The sequence below is a fragment of the Nesoenas mayeri genome (genome assembly GCF_963082525.1).
Source record: "Nesoenas mayeri genome assembly, chromosome: 17".
NCBI lineage: Eukaryota > Metazoa > Chordata > Aves > Columbiformes > Columbidae > Nesoenas > Nesoenas mayeri.
This window is the reverse complement of record NC_137565.1, coordinates 9,260,155-9,276,110: the sequence shown is the minus strand read 5'-3', so window position 1 is coordinate 9,276,110 and position 15,956 is coordinate 9,260,155.

Below are 15,956 nucleotides of genomic sequence, written 5' to 3'. Positions count from 1 at the left end.
TCCTCCTAATCTCCTACAATGCAACTTCTTTCTATGGCCCCAAATGTGTGTGAGGGGAACTAATTTTCCATGTGTTGCTCATTTTTGTCCTCACTCAAAAAGCTGTAGGAATCTTTTTCTTGGGGTAGGGAGGAACACACACGCGTACCTAACACTTATGTCTGGAATTCCAATGAGCTCTATTTAAACACCTTTCCTCGTGTGATTTTACTTTTTCCCTGATGTGCTTTACTGTGAAGCCTCATGTGTCCGTGTGGCGCAGAGGCCAGCAGAGCTGGGTCTGTCTGGTCAGAAGATGCTCCTACTCTGAGAAGTATTGGAAATCAGCTTAGAAACTGCAGTAGTCTGTCTGTACAAGAGAAGAGGCAAATCTGTGCTGCAGCAAGTGTATGCACTGGTGTGGTTTGTTGCAGAGGTGTTTCACAGCAGCTTGATAATCTTCTGTGTCACTTGTGACGCTTGGTAGCTCAAGGACAGCAGAATGCCACATCCACTTGAATTCTACCTGAAGATGGTCTAGTTTTTGTTTTTCAGACAAATAATCCATTTTCTAATACAACCAGCCTTCTGTAGAGACAGGCAGTAATGGTCCTACTTGAAAACTAAAGTCTGGTAATTGCAGGGATCTGAAGCTTGTTCCCTAGCTGAAAGCATCAGAAATATCATCCTTCAAACCTGGCTTCTCCTTGTGTCTGTCCACTAACATTTCAGAAGTGAAATAATCTCATTTTCAGAAAGGAAGGGGGAACTGGATTTTGATATTTGAGGAAAAGCAGGTTAGGTTTTTGTGTTCTTGTGCCATGTTTATTTTAAATATTGCGAACTATTGAAATGAAAAGTCAGTTTTATTTGAGGGGAATTTTCTTTTTGCCAGTCTCCCTACATGAAGGTAGGGAGTAGTTGTAACACTGAACGTGTTCAAGTATGTAACTGCTCGAGGTTAGCACAAAGCTTACTGTGGGATGGATAAAATGATGTGGTTGCCACCACAATCCTTAGCAGAAAGACAAGCAACATTGTAGAACAATAGACTTCACAGTTTAATTGAATTGCTGGTTTCTTGGCAGGTCTCTTCCGTGTAGTCTAACGTCAGAGGAGTGGATTATCACTCCAGCACCATTAACAAACACTAAGCCGTTTCCCTGGGACTGACGTTGTAGGTAGTTCCTCTGTAGGGTGACTTGGGATCTTGTTACTCTTGATCTTTCTTGATGGAATATTTCTGTAGGGTGTTTGTGGGATGGCTCCTCTGACCTCCTGTAACAGTGGCACAGGAACTCAGGAAAATGGGGGTCTGATCTCTTCAGACCTCAGTTGGGAGCTGAAATGTTTCTAAGAATAACACAAGATTACATCCGGTATTCATGTCAATAACAATTAGGTCCACAAAGAAGCAGAGCAGGGAAGGAAGTGTGGGAAAATACCAGCATCGCTCATGTGCTGGAACACACGCAAGTGCACAAGTGTCTCCTATTGAGCTTTGGTTGCCATTGTAGAGGGACAGTTTATGCCACATTGCATCAGGCTTTCAACAGCTGATGTGGGTTGGTTACTTTCTATTGTTTCCTGAGCTTCTTCACACTTAATTATGGCAGCCTCTTGCTTGGTTGCCACAAGAATCAAGTTGATCTATGTTGATGAGACAAACAGGATTGTCCCTCTGGAAAAGTTGCCTGCCCAACCAGATCGCCATGTGAGCTTACTGAGTTTCCAGATGTCTTGAAATTAGTTTTTCTCTTGCTGTTCGAGGTGACCCCAGAGTGTGTCCAGTCCCTTTCAATATTAGTGATGCAGATTTGAAAGGAAAAGTGTGCTCAGGGGCTGGGGGATGTGTGCAGGAGGAAGCGCAGGGAGGGTAAGGAGGCAGCGTGTTTTATATAGAACTGGCAGTCTGTAGCCACAGGAAGGAAGGGATGGCAATTGCACCACATGCTGTGTGCCTTCTGGCTAACATGTGTCGGAGATGGACCTTCAGAAGATGTTTCTGAAGCAGTCATTGGGGGAAGCGTGAGCCTTTTGAACAGAATTTTGGACTTTTATTTCTTGTTTCCTAGGGATCACGATTTCAAGGCTTGCTTTGAAAAAAAAATAAATAAAAGGTGTAGGGTCCCATCAATAAAACGATGAAACGTGTTCTTTCCTGCTGCTGGCAGCACTATCCACTCTTTAGAAATGTATCTGTCTTCCAAACTGCGTAGGGCAGAGATCATTAGAAAAGTGAAATTTAAATGATTTTTGCCTAACTTCCCTACTCATATTCCCGTTTTCCTTCCAGCTGGAGGATGTTTAGCTGATGGAGTATAGCTATTCTGGATAAACAAAGATGGTACCAAGACAAAGGGAAGAATGAGTTGATCATCAGGAGAGGCTGGAGAAGACTTCCTTGGGAATCCAAGGTGCAGTGGGTCCAGAGAGTAAGAGCTGGGATAAGAAGAGACTAATTTCATTGAACTGGAGCATCTTACTAAAAATGTCTGAAGACCCATAGAGAGATGTGGTACCTCATTTGGCATGAGGCCATTCCATGAATTTCTCCATTCCCTGGAGTCTCTGAGGCTCCAGGGTTTATTGGATTTATAGGGTTTTGGAGAAAGTAAAGTCTGATCGGTGGCCAAGGCCACTCAACAAGGCACTGCTTTTTGTGTGTACAAATAAATGCACTTACAGCTTTGTCCTGCAGAGCTTTCAAAGCTCTGCGTGAGCTTGAACTGCAGCTCTTGAACAGAGAAGCGATTTGACATGGTGGGACAGCTGGGGTTACTGCAGACAGAAAGGGTTTGCCACTGACCCAGTTGGTGCTTGGAAGCTGATTGTGCAGATGAACTTGGGAGTTACATGGAGCAGTCTGAAGCTTTGATTGTTCTTTGAAAAGAGGCTCCGGGGGATGCTGGTGGATGTAGAGAAGTCTCTAAGGTGTGGGAGCAGAGTGGAGGGTTAGGGTTAGATGGGAAATCTTGGTGGTGAGGGAAGATTAGTCAGGTATTTGTTCTGGGAGGATTTCAGGGGAGCAGGAATGTGGTGGGAGGTGCTGGGGATTGCACAGATGGTGCTGGCATGAGATCGAGGTGTGACTTGCTGCGGAAGGACTCTGGAAAGGATGTCCAGCCTCACAGCTCTCCTGGGGTCACTGCGCAGGGTCAGCCCTGCCTGGCGTGTGCGGAGGGCTGGCTTCATACGGTCTATATGTGACTGAGGTAGTGATGGTTCTCATGGATTATCTCCTCTTCAAATACATTGTCTCAATTCATCAGCGTGTCCAGGTGTAACAAAAGCCTTTCTGCTTCTTGAACATGAGCCCTGCCTAAAATCAAATCTGTCCGTGTTCGGAGGGAAGGATGTGTGTGCGATAACAGTGCTGCGGTGCATTAAAGCTGTAAAATACTCTCTAGTGGTGTTTGCTAAGTTTAGCTGCCTAATAGCCAGTTCTCTCCCAATTTGTTTTGGGCATCAAATTGCACTGAGTCATACCAGAGTGTTTTTTCTTTCTAGCCCTGAGCTTTTGGCCTTCATTACAGTAAAACACATCAAGAGTAACTAAAATCACACTAGTTCCTCATTTGCATGAGAGGTTACTAACCCTGACAGACTGAGAATCCCAGAACTGGGGTGATGTTGTGTGTAACTCTCTGTCCTATTTGTCTGCTGGGACTGTTCACACAAGGATGTGTTAAAATCAAGACTGGAACCTGTTGATCTGAGAACATCTGTTGCTTCCCCACCACTGTCTCAGGAGCTGGTGTTCCTGCCCCCTCCCCTGTGGCGCAGTTGTCTCTGTGGTCTGCAAACCAAGACACTACGAACACCCTGCTGCACACACTGTCACTAGACAACAGTTACTCTTTTAATTTAAATGTTTTATGAATATAGTTGTTGTTTTGCCTCTGTTTGTCAGTTACCAGTGGGAGGGGAGGGACGGGGGTGGGAGAATCTGTGCATGCAAATATATTTAAAGTGCGTTGACCAAAGTTTTTTTTTTGAATCTGTGAAGTTTTCATATCTGTGAAGTCATCAGACTGCTGGGCAGTGAGGAGCCGCTGGTGCTGCTGAGTCTGTCTTGGTTACATTTCTTAATAAGCATTAAAATAATAAAATATATTTGTAAAAGAGAGTGTGAGTGCCTTTGTCGCAGAAAGATCCGGCTGGCTGGCCCTTTTTTTTTTGTGCATTTTCTTATTATTTTATTAGCTTTTTCCGTAGATCGATCCTTCTGGAGAGCTCTCTCCCCGGCACTGCAGGAATACTAGCGCAGACTAAGGTGACAGACCTAGATGGACTAGGAGATCCCTCACATCTCTGACATCCTTGGATCTGTCATCTTGGCAGTAAGAACAAATGTTCATAGCTGCAGGGTCCATACCTGGACTACAAAAGAACTTTGCCAGCTGTGAGTGGAGCATCTCAGGCTGCTGGCTTTCCTTCCACATGGCTCTGCCGGGGCATCTCAGAGCTCTTGTGTGAGACTGTCGCAATTTCAGACCTCTGTCGTGTTCTGCCAGTGCCACTGAGCTAACCCCAGCCTGAGGTCAGCCAAATCAGTCTGGAGAAGCAGGCAGTGAGTCTAGATGCTACTGGGGTGCCTCTCCTGCCAGTTCTGAGCAATGCCGACAGGATGAAGCAGGAATAATATCCAGCTTTTTCCAGCTGGCAGCTACTAAAGGAGTGTGTGAGGAGTTTAGTCAAAGTCTGTACAATCCAGGAGCATTTGGAATTGGGAAGTGATGAAATCAAAGTTCACCAGATAACCATCAGCCACTGGTCATTCCCTCTTTTGATTCACTTTGCAGCTGGACTAGCGACCTGGCTGGAGGCCCCGGTTTGTGGAGAGGTGCCGGCACCCTGGTGCTGGGTGGCCAGCTGTGCCGGAGCTGTTCAACCAACTGTGTAATTGAAAAGCTTTTTGATTTTTCCCTCCTTTCACAAACACTGTGCGTTTTGTTCTGCAGCATCAAAGGCCAGGAGCTCAGAGGAACAATGGGCATCTGCCAGAGCCCAAAGGGAACAATGGTCTTACCTGGCCCTGGGAAGAAAGTGAGTACTTGAAAGAACAGAGAGCTCCCAGTTTAACGGCACAATTCGCCTGATCTGGAAATCTCTGCTGAGAGATCCACACCTTGGCTTAGTCTACAGCAAAAGCTCTGCACAGTCTGCTTTCTCTGGGTGACTAAGAGCTGTCTGAGGATAACTTAGCTCAATAGTGTAATATTTACTGCAGCAGTGGGAGACCGATGGCATTTCTGAATGGTGGAGTAGGATGGGGCCATGGACTATGGTGTTTTCCCTACTAATGTTTTTGGCTAAAAAGCTTTTCACTGTATTTAAAGCAGCAGGATCTTCCTTGTCACTTCTGCTCCCAAACAGGATGCCTTTGCTGCTAAAAACAGTGTATACAAGTTCCTGCTGAGCTCTTGGCCATCATGTGTTTCAAGAAATTTTGGGGAGTTAAAAGCTCTGAGCACCTTTGCTGAGGCACTGTGGACCTCACCATTTACTTTCACAGGAAAGGTTCCCACTGTCCCGCATTTGACTGAAGCGACCAAGTAAGGAGTGAGATTCCCCATGTGTTCATTCAGGGAAAGGAGGGAGACTTCTGCCAGCTCAGAGTGATCCTGGGAGGAATCTACCTCAAGTTAGATGATGTACCTCACTGCAGGCTGGAGTCTTGCTGAGTAGTAAGTGGAGTCATAATCCTCCCTAGCTTGCCAACCTCCTTATCAGTGCTGTTTTGAGAAGAAAGGAGGGCACTTCTGAATATTGGAGATACTTCCTCAGAAATGACACTGTGGATGTGACTGTTGGAGGGGTTTTGGCTGTAAGATAAGTGCTATCACTTCTCTGCTGTGTGACTGCAGTAGTCACTGCTGAGATCCTGCAGTGTGATGGGAAAGTACTACCCAGATCTCATAAAATCAGAAATTCATTTTGAGTATTGGAGTCCATGCAACATGTCAGAGAAAAATTATCTGAGCGAAGTCTGAGATCAGCATGGTGATTTTTCAGCAAGTGAAAGGAGAGGACTGGGAAAAGAGCTTTCAATCTGCAGATTCAGAATGAACTGTGTAAAGATGAGGTTATTTGGAGTGCAGACCCATACTGTGTGGTCTGAGCCTGTTGTACTGAACTCCAAACCTGGAACTGTGGTTTTTGGGAGTGTCAAGCTGAAATCCAGAGGTGACTGCAACTTCTACAGAACCCAGGGCAGTCTTTAAACTGCTAGCTTGGAGACTGGCAGCACTGGGGCTGCAATTGCTCAGGCTTTGTTTGCCAAGGATTTACTCAGAGCCCTAGGCAGCTCAGATTTTTTCCTTACCTAAGGCACAGAGATTAGATAGCTGATAACAACAGTGAAGAAAATCCATGTGCACAGGGTATCTTGCTGCCTCAGCTGTTGATGAGGTCATGGGGATGTTTTTTGGGCTGGTATTAGTCCAGGATATTACTTCTAAATGGGAGTGAAGCATATCCCAGTTGGATACTTCATGTTGCTGGAGAACTTGCAGCTGCATCATTTGGACATTTGGCATCACCTGGACTGTGAAAACTTGTGCCTGTGCTTTGGGGTTACCAGGGATGTAAGGCTCTTGTGCAGTGTGGTGATTGTATCCAGGAGGGGAAAAAAAAGTCCTAATAAAGAGCGAATTGAGTAGCCTGGATCAGTTCTATGAAGAATGCAAAACAAGCCTGGGCCATCTCAGGGTAAACTGCATTCATGGTGCCTCTTGAACCCATGTCCTGTTATTGTTGGTGTGGAACATGAGGGTCTGGGCCAATGAAAATAAGGAAGGCGGCTTGACAGACACAGATTTTATCTTCTGAGATTCGTCATGACCTTTCTGGTATATAATAAATAAAGTTGACTCAGGAATTGGCAAGTGCCCTATAACATGCAGTCCTGGTGTTGGGACTCGGCAGAATGTTCTGCTTAGCAATGCGCTCTGTTAGCTTTGTTTGCCAAGTTCCTATTTTGGAGGTGTGCTGAAGGGCTGAACAGTGGCAGATGCTGAAGCCTTCTGCAGGGCAGGTGCGCTGGACCTGGCATCTCTGACAGAGCTGATCCAGGCTGGATGAAGGTCGTTTTCAGTCCATGCTGATACAACCTTTTACTGCTGGGCCATAAAAAGAAAAAAAAAGTCTTGTAAAGTAAGAGTGTGGCTTGCAGTTGTGTGAATCCTGGGGCAAGGAGGACTCCCATCCTTCCACATTACTGGATAACCTGTCAAACATTTAAGTTGGCATTGAACAGTCTTATTTCCTGTATTAATGTATTTTCTGCAGCCCTGCCATGTATGCTGGATCCTGTGATATTAAACAATTCCATCATCCAGAGGCTGTGGTCAGTTTTGCAGGTGACAGGACTGGTGGCTCTGAGAATTGCCTGCTGCTGGGTGAATCCCTGCCGTACCGTCTCCTCTGTTAACCATGATGGTGAGCAACCACGGTTGGGTTTTCTAAGCTAGGCCTGGTGGTCGGCACTGGGGCTGTGATATACAGAGCTCCTTTGCAGACAACTGGGATTCATGTGCTGCTAAACTGAAGCTGTTCTGTGATGATAACACATCAGTTTATGAAGTTATCCTGCAGAGCCAAAAGGCATGGTTGAGAAGAGGGCCAATGTTTGCGTTCCCAGTCCCAGAGAGGCCACAGGGGCAGAGCTGCAGCTAATTCACAAAGATTATGGCTAATTCAAAAGTATTATGGCTAATTCAAAGGCAGAGTCTCAAGAGGAGAGCCCCCAGCACTGGTGCTGGAGTGCTGGGCTACATGAGCACACTGCACCTTAAAGTAGAGGACAACTGGCTACTCGTTTCTGAGTTTCCTGCCATTTGGGAGCAGTCCAGTATTCCAAGTGTTCCCTGCTTTCTTTATATTCGTGCCAAAAGCACTAACAGAATAGGGTGGAGACAAAATATCTCAGACCCTCCTCAAGATCATCCTCTAATTCCAGGAGGATCAAAATGCTAAAGGTTGCATTAGGAAAACAGAAATAGTCTTTTCTCCCACCATTGGTAACTCAATGCCACAGCTAAAGCTGTGAGTCAGCTGCTTGTTCTACAGCTGCGTCCTTTCTGAATTCATGAGAAATAGCATTTTGATTTCCTTCCAGAGGAAATATACAGTAATATCCCTAACTTGCACTGCGGCCTTCCAGCCTGCAGAACTAACCCATGTAACATTCAACTGCAACTAAATTAAACTCAGGATTCCCTGTTCCTTATGGATTGAGTCAATGCTTGGGAATCAAGGCTTTTAATCCGAAACCTCTATAGCTTTCTCTGAGCACTTGCTTCCCAGACAAATTCCCTCCCACCCTAAGTTCTACATTTGTAGATGATCCCTCCTTTCCTGCTGTATGCCAGGCCCAGCAAGCACAAGAAGTTTATCAGAGATGGAGGGGCTGTCTGTCCCTTTCTGTGGTTCAGCACTACCTGGACTTTCAAAAGAACTGTAGCAACAACATGCCTGTAGATTTTCAGTGTATGGCAGGAGGGAGGAAAGTGCTCTCTGTGTGCTGACAGCAGTCTCCATTTCCCTTGCAGGAGGATCTTTCAATCAGCATTTGATTTGGAAGCACCGTGTGGGAGATACGATCCTCCCAGGGAGAGTTTAATGCTTTCTTCCCATCAAAAGCATGAGGCTGCATCCTGGGGTCAGGATGTCAGTGACAGGGATGACATCAAACACTGAAGCCTTCACGTCAGTCAGGTCTTGGAAGGGGCTGTGCTCTGTCTGCCGCACAGACACGTTCGCTCTCTCTGGAGGGAGGCCCTTGTGCACGTAGCCGTGAATTTGGTGTTTTTCAGGTGGCTGTGTTCTCTCTACACCAGATGAATCCCAGTGCTGCAAAACACGTGTCCCTGCTCAGCTTCCTAAAGAGATGCATCTGCTGATGTCAGCTTCCAGGTAAGACACACAGGAACCTGCTCCTCTCAGCATCTGTGGCCTTTGGCCTCTGCTGGTTGTCAGGCATCCTAAGGAAACTAGAAGTGACCTAAGGGTATTTTTTTGCTAATTCTTGGTCAGTGTTGCAGATGGAGAAGTAATGGCAGTTTTCCAGCAGGTGAGACCCTCCAGGCCAACCAGCCAGACAAGAAAAATAAACACAGGAAACAGCATCCATGAAATAAGATAAGAGAGACAGGAGAGGCTGGGAGAGTATTCTGCTGCATGTGTGCTGGGGGAAGCACAGGGCTTGGAGCTCTCTCTAACAGGACCAAGCAGATGTCAAGTGTTAACACAAAGGGAAAGTTTTACTGCCTTGACAGAGAGGAAAGGGGGAAGGAGGAGGTTTCTGCTTTGGCCAGACAAAGCAGCAGTTGCTTTCCAGGGTACAGGATCTGTGGAATGAAGATCTCAGTTCTAGATATGGGGTGAGATAGTGCTTTGCTCAGGGCAAAGACTGATTATTATAGCTCTGCTCTGCCTGATTGTTACTCTTGTGTTTCTGTCTCAAAAGCTGTTCGGAGCTGTTCCGTGTTGGTGGAAACTCTGCTCTGTCTCACCTGTGAAACCCATTCCCTGAATTCCTCTTCTTGTCCTCTGCTGTGTGTCCCATCCCCCAGACCCTGTGGGTTTATCAAAGCCTCCCCATTGCTCAGAGTTTATTCCTGAAGGTATGGCTGGGTAGTGTTGTGGTGAGGCATTTGTTAGCTCCATCCCTGTGCTCAGCAAGATGGAGAAGCCACCTGTGGTGCCCAAAATAGCCTCTGCCTGGGCAATCCAATCCAAATGCTGTTGATGGTGCTGGGGTATTCCCATGCCTCATAAAGAGGCTTTTGTTGGGAGGATCTAAGCTGAGCTCCAGGCCTTGCCAGCTGTGGAGAGGAGCAGATGGATCTGCAGTACAAAAATAGACCAAAGCAGACTTGTTCTGCCTCTTTTCTTCACCAGCAAAATAGTAGAGCCCCAGAGGTGCCTGGTCAGCTGAAGCAGAGCAGAGAACTGGGTGCTTTGCAGCTGCCAGTCTGCCTGGAGCCCATAAGCTGTTGTCAGAGACAGGAATTTCTCTCTCTTCAGTCCCATTCGCCTTACAGCTGCCGTGTGGACAATCTTGTTTGCTCACAGCTGTTGGCAGCATGTTACATCCCATTTCCCTGGGGCAACACAAGCAGGAGAATGGGACATTTCTGTGAGACACCATGTTCCTAAACTCTGCTATACCTTGGCTCGAGAAGCAGAGGTATTAGTCCGTGCGGTGTCCTCTGGTGAGATCTCTGTACGGCACCTCAGGAAACGTGCTGAGGATAAGCACCACACTGTCATGGGCACAGTTTCAACTAGGCAATTGGTAAATTTTTGCAGCTATCAAGACCTCTGTGTATTGCATGAGGAAATCTCACCTTTTCCCAACCCCAGCTACAGGGCGAACATTTTGTTGTGCCATGATTTTTCTTGTTGCTCCAGGTGCCTTGATTGCTTGTTGGAATGGCATAAATTCATACAAAAACTTTGAGGTTAAAACAGCCTCCAAAGGCACCTGAGGTTCATTGTCCTTGGTCTCTCACATAGATGAAAATGGGATGTCCCCTGCTGATACCTCCTGGTTCAGTTGTTAATTCCAGCACTTTCCATCTAGGCTTAGGAACTTTTCAACCCTAAAATACAATGCTTTTGGCACATGAAAGGAATGCAAGGCTATGTCAGTACTCGGAGAGGAGCAGGCAGGATGCGGTCCCTCTGCATTGTGCCTGCAGAGCACTGCTGGCCCATCAGTCCTGAGACATGTGTTTGCATAAAACCCCCTTCTCCCTTGGCATTCCCACTCCATCCCCTCCTGCTAACTGAATAAGGATCACATAGATGTTTCCTGACTGAGCTTTCGTAAGGTACTAATTTGATACACTCAGGGCATCTTCCTGTAATGAATGTTCCTGAGGTAATTGAAGGTGAATTTGCTCGGGTGGGTGGGGGAACAGGGCAGGACTGCTGGCAGGAATAGAAGAAAATCCTTTTGTTCCCATAAATCCTGAGTTTACTATGTCTGTCTGCACTCCCTGTCTCCCCAGCTTCTGCCCATGCTGTGTTTTGAAGGTGGCTACACTCTTCCTTTCCTCCTCACTTTTTTTGGGTATTTTTCCCATTTATTCTTGTGCAGCATCTGTTCTGCTGCTTTTTCATTTTTGCTTTTTGTTTCTTCGCTGTTTTCCTCCCTTCTGCCCTATATTCTCCTGCTTCCTGAAAAGCTGCATGCTGTGCTGTGTGAGGAAGCGGCACTGGGGGCGGCCACATCTCTCTGCACTGGCTTCCCGAGATATACGAGCTGATTCCCTGCTATTTAACGGAGCCATATAGGAGCAAGATGGAAAGTGAGAGAGCAAAGAATAGTACCATTGGGAGAAAGCAGGTCAGGGACTGAGAAGCTGGGTGAAGAGGTGGTGTGCAGGCAGGCAGGGCCCTCCTGATAAGAAATTTCCAGGAGGCTGCAGGTGACAGCTGTGGAGATGACAGCTCTTTCTTTCTTACCTTTCACCTAAGAATCACATCCTAAAAGGTCTGCTCAGCCACCAGTTTTAAAGCACTTGTTGGTTCTTGCTGACAGGTATGGGCCTTAATAAGGCATGGGGACCCCAGCAGCCCCAGCACCCTTGCAGTGCCGTTTTCCCCCACGTCACTGTCCTCACCGTGTTCCCTTCCAGCTGCTCACTGGTGCAGCTGTGCCCATCCCATCAGCACATGCCAGTCTCAATAGATCCTTGATCCCAAAAGTCACCCTGGCTGGCTGAGGGCTCAGAAGATGGCTTAGTCCTAGATTTCCAGGTGACAGGTTAAATCTTCAGTACCTGCACTTTTCCTACACATATGCAGGTTGCTTTAGCCAAGGAAGCAGGCAGCGCTGTTGTCAAAGTGGAGGGAAGGCCTCCAGAACCACTCCTTCTGTGATAGTTTCTCACAGGGAATAGTTGCCTTGATCCCAGACCTCTGTGATCCCATTTGGTGCTGGGAGTCAGGAAACAGTGGCAGCACTGAGCCTTTCCACCTATTTAGAGCATTTCCTTCTGCTTGCTGGGGAGGCAGAAAAGGGCTGACTAAAGGGCTTCATTTTTTCTGAGCAAGTTGGATTTGCAGAGTAAAGGCAATTGCTGTTCTTCTAACTTGAGAAGCACAAGGTGGGGCAAAGGTAACTTCTGGACACTGGGGCTTAGGTTTTTCCTCACAGATGTGGAAACCCTGGGCTGTCAGAACTGCAGACACCAAACCACCAGTGATGTGCCAGTAAACAGACTAGGAAGCATCTGCCTTGCATTTCAATAGCATAAACTTGACATTTCACCCCTGACTGTTTCTTTCTTTAGCTCCTTGACGTTTGGTATTTACAGAAATGTTTCATCCACTAACTTGACGGGATTCAGCTCACAAAATGTCCATCTCATCCCTAGTGACTTCACAAGAGATGTCACAGGGAAGCCCAGTGTTGCACCCACCTTCCACAGTTGGAGGCTGTCATGGTGCAGAGGTGGAAGGAGATTCATGGGGATTTCCAGCAGCACAGCAGGAAAGCTGGAACCAAAACTGGTGGGTCCAGCAGTCCAGACCTCGCTTCCATCTGCACATCCCTTATTAAACTCTAGATACAAACTAGAATCTGCACTAAACATGCCTTTTGATCACTGTGGTTTGTGCTTGATGCGCGTGGTGCAGGCTGTTAGCAGCCAGGCTGTACAGTGGGGGAAACGACCTCCAAAACACAGCCCCGGACTTGGGCATCTAACTTGTTATAATAATTCAGCAGCATTTGTACTGCAAGTGTATCGTGTATATTCATACTTATCTTTCTTCTGATGACCACTGAGGTTCATTTTGACTTTTATTTTTGGTTGTTAAACTCTGACATGATGCTTGAGCTGGAAGACAGGGAGCAAGGAGAGCTCCCTCTGCTGACTGTGGGCTTCCAGGTTCCAACTAATTCATTCCCCATTCAGATTAAATGTTTTGCCAGTGTAGAGATGACATTGGAAACTGTTCAGCCTATAGATGAGCCCGTAAAGGACCCATATCAAATACAATTATTGCTGTTAATATGCAAGGTGCAGTGTGTCTTGCAGCACCCTGTGAGTAGCTCTGCTGGCTTCTTTGGCACTGAAGTCACAGCCAATGTGTGAATGTGAATTCAGGTCCGGACCCAGTGTAATATACAATTGAGAAGGGATGCATGTTGCAGTTTTGGTACTCAGCAGAGGATGGGGGACACTCACGCGAGAGGTCTACCCCGATTACATAGCACCTGTGCTGTGTCATCCTGTGGGAAGGCAAAGGAAGTAAAATCCCCCTTGATTTGGGGTAGAAAGCTCAGGTCTGTAAAGCAGCTTGTTCTGTTGACTTTTCTGATCATTTACTTCAGGCAGGTTTCCCCACTCTTAAACGAGACAATGATGGAGACTCAACTGTCTTCATCAGGACACTTTTCCCCGAGGTGACAGGACCTGAGTTGGCATCAAGACTAAAGCCCTTAGGGAGCTGCTAAGAAGGCGGGTGGGAATGGGGCAACCACAAAGGATTTTTAAAAGCAATTAAGGAACATAAGAGCAAAAGTGCCTCTAAATTACTCTGAATGTTGGCCCTATTAATGTTATTAGCCCAGGTCCTTATTTGTTCTGGTGTAGCCTGAAAACATTCTGACTGGCTGAATGGGACAGTGCCTTGCCAGGGTGCTTGCAGCAAGCTGGGTGGAAACTCTTTGCCTCAGACAGTTCAGTGTGGCCCCTCACCTCAGGTTTGAAGCCTCCTTTTCCTTTTGGAGGGTCTTCCCCTTTGCCTGCTTGCTTTCTGTATTTTCCCCCCAGCATTCTCTCTATGCAGATCACATTTTGGATTTGTGCTGGGGAAGACATTCCCATGTTTCTCAGTTGTAATACAATCAATCCTTTGTTACGGTATTTCAGTTAGGTGCTCCTGAAGCTCTGGTCAGGAGCAACAACACTTTCTCACTCTGACTGTTCACTGGCCTGGCAACTTCTAAAAGTGCTATTTTTCTTCACCTCGGTTAAACTGCTAACATGTCGCAGCACGCACAAGACGTGGAAGCTCAATAAACCCAAAGGGCTCATTGTTAAACAAGGTAAGTCATCCTGAAAGGCCGGGCATTAGATGGTTTTCAATGCTTCCCTCTGTTGTTTGTCAAGGATCAGACAGTGAGGTGATGTGGCAGAACAGTCCATAGCATGAATGGAAAACACTGTGTTCCAGTTCTCTGTAAAGGCCCAAGAATAGCCGCCTCGGTGCTTCCTGCGTCTGGCTGATGCTGAACCATCAAAGAGACATTTCCATGGGTTAAACCGAGCTCTCTGCTTCTTAAATATTTCTTTTGCTGTTAAGTTTGGCCCTTGTTTTGCTAGCAGCTGTGCACAGTGAAAAAGCCAAAAAAGAATACAGTACAAAAAAATTCAACATAGAAATAAGACAAAGGAGTAACAGAAGCAACAAGCACCAATTTGATAATGTGTCTGAGTTCATCCAGACCATATAGAAGCTGTGAATTTTAAGCAGGCAGCTGAGAGATAAAATGGACATCATTTTAGAAGTTTTGTTTGAGTGTATGAAAGTAAATGAGAACATATTTATAGGTCAAGCATATATGGGTGAGGGAAACAGAATCAGCGGTGAACCTGAAGCAGGAGGAAAGAATGAGATGAGAAGGTATAAGCTGAGGTTATTCCTAGGACAAGAATATTTTGTCATATGCATAAGGAGATGGAAAGGTGAAGAAAGGCCACAGGAACACTAATTATTTGCAAATTGCTCTATGTCATCTTTCTATCTGCCCAATTTCAGCCATTGTTTGGGACAGGCAGCATCACATGCGCGTGCTACATCCATCATCTTCATGATAGCTGGGTGAAATTGCACAATCGCTATAAATATGATTTGCAGGCAACTCTTACTGCTGCCCCCAGCCTCTGTCTAGTCATCTGTGGCTCCAGTGTCTGGGTGCTAACATTTTGAAACTGTAAGTCAGAGGTCAGTCAGAGGGTATTTTTATGCTGCTGCTTCTCTCACCTTTTTATTTCATCATTCTGCTAAATCACTGTGTTGTAAGTAAGCATTCTTCTAGGACTGGTAATTCAAGATCTTGTGATCCAACTAGAGAATGAGTCTTTGTACCTGTAAGCCCTGAGGAATCCTTCCACTAAGATTTTACTTCTAGCTATGGGGAGAACTTCTGCACTGAAAACTACAGCTTTGTGTACATGAAGCTTTCGAGGTAGTTTGGTAGAGTGCTCTAAAGAGACTTTGCTTACAGTGGAAAAATGCAGTATGTTAAAAGGAAGCATGTAATAGTTAACATGAAATTAAGCACATAACATGACCAGAGAAGCATGGACTAGCAGATGTGATAGTGTATAATACTTTTGCTATGATTTAGGTGTATGCCTGTTAATTTTCACCTACCACTACTCACCTCTCTGGGGAAAACGTACAATCCTTCTATCACAAGATCATAGAAAACCTGTAGCTGGAGGGGATGTAGAGATGAGCACTGTCTTCCTGAGACACTAGTGAATTTTGGTGCTGCTTGAACAAGCCACATGGACCCTGCTCTCATATCTTCACCTCTGCTTGAAGTGCCTGACAATGCTTTGCTGAGTCGAGTGAGGAGGATGGATGGGCAGGTAAGTGTATATGTGCTCTTCACTGATCTTTCTGATTAACGCAGGAGGAGAAGGCTGCACTACAGGGACTTCCCAGGGCACAGCCTGGCTTGATGGAGGCTTTTAAAATTTATTGTATTTTCTTCAATTCCTGGAACTGAACTGAGCATCAACATGTTTGTGAGTGACATGCTTGTGACTGCTTCCCATTGTGGAACAAAACATGTAAAAGGTGAGTAAGCAGGTAGTAAACCACAGATATGAAGCCTTTACAGGCTTCTTTTTGCTCCAGAGACTGCATCAAGTCACATGTGTGTTGGGAGGGAGATGTGCTGTAGCCTTTTGGCAAGTAGTGCCTTTTTTTCTGCTGCCACT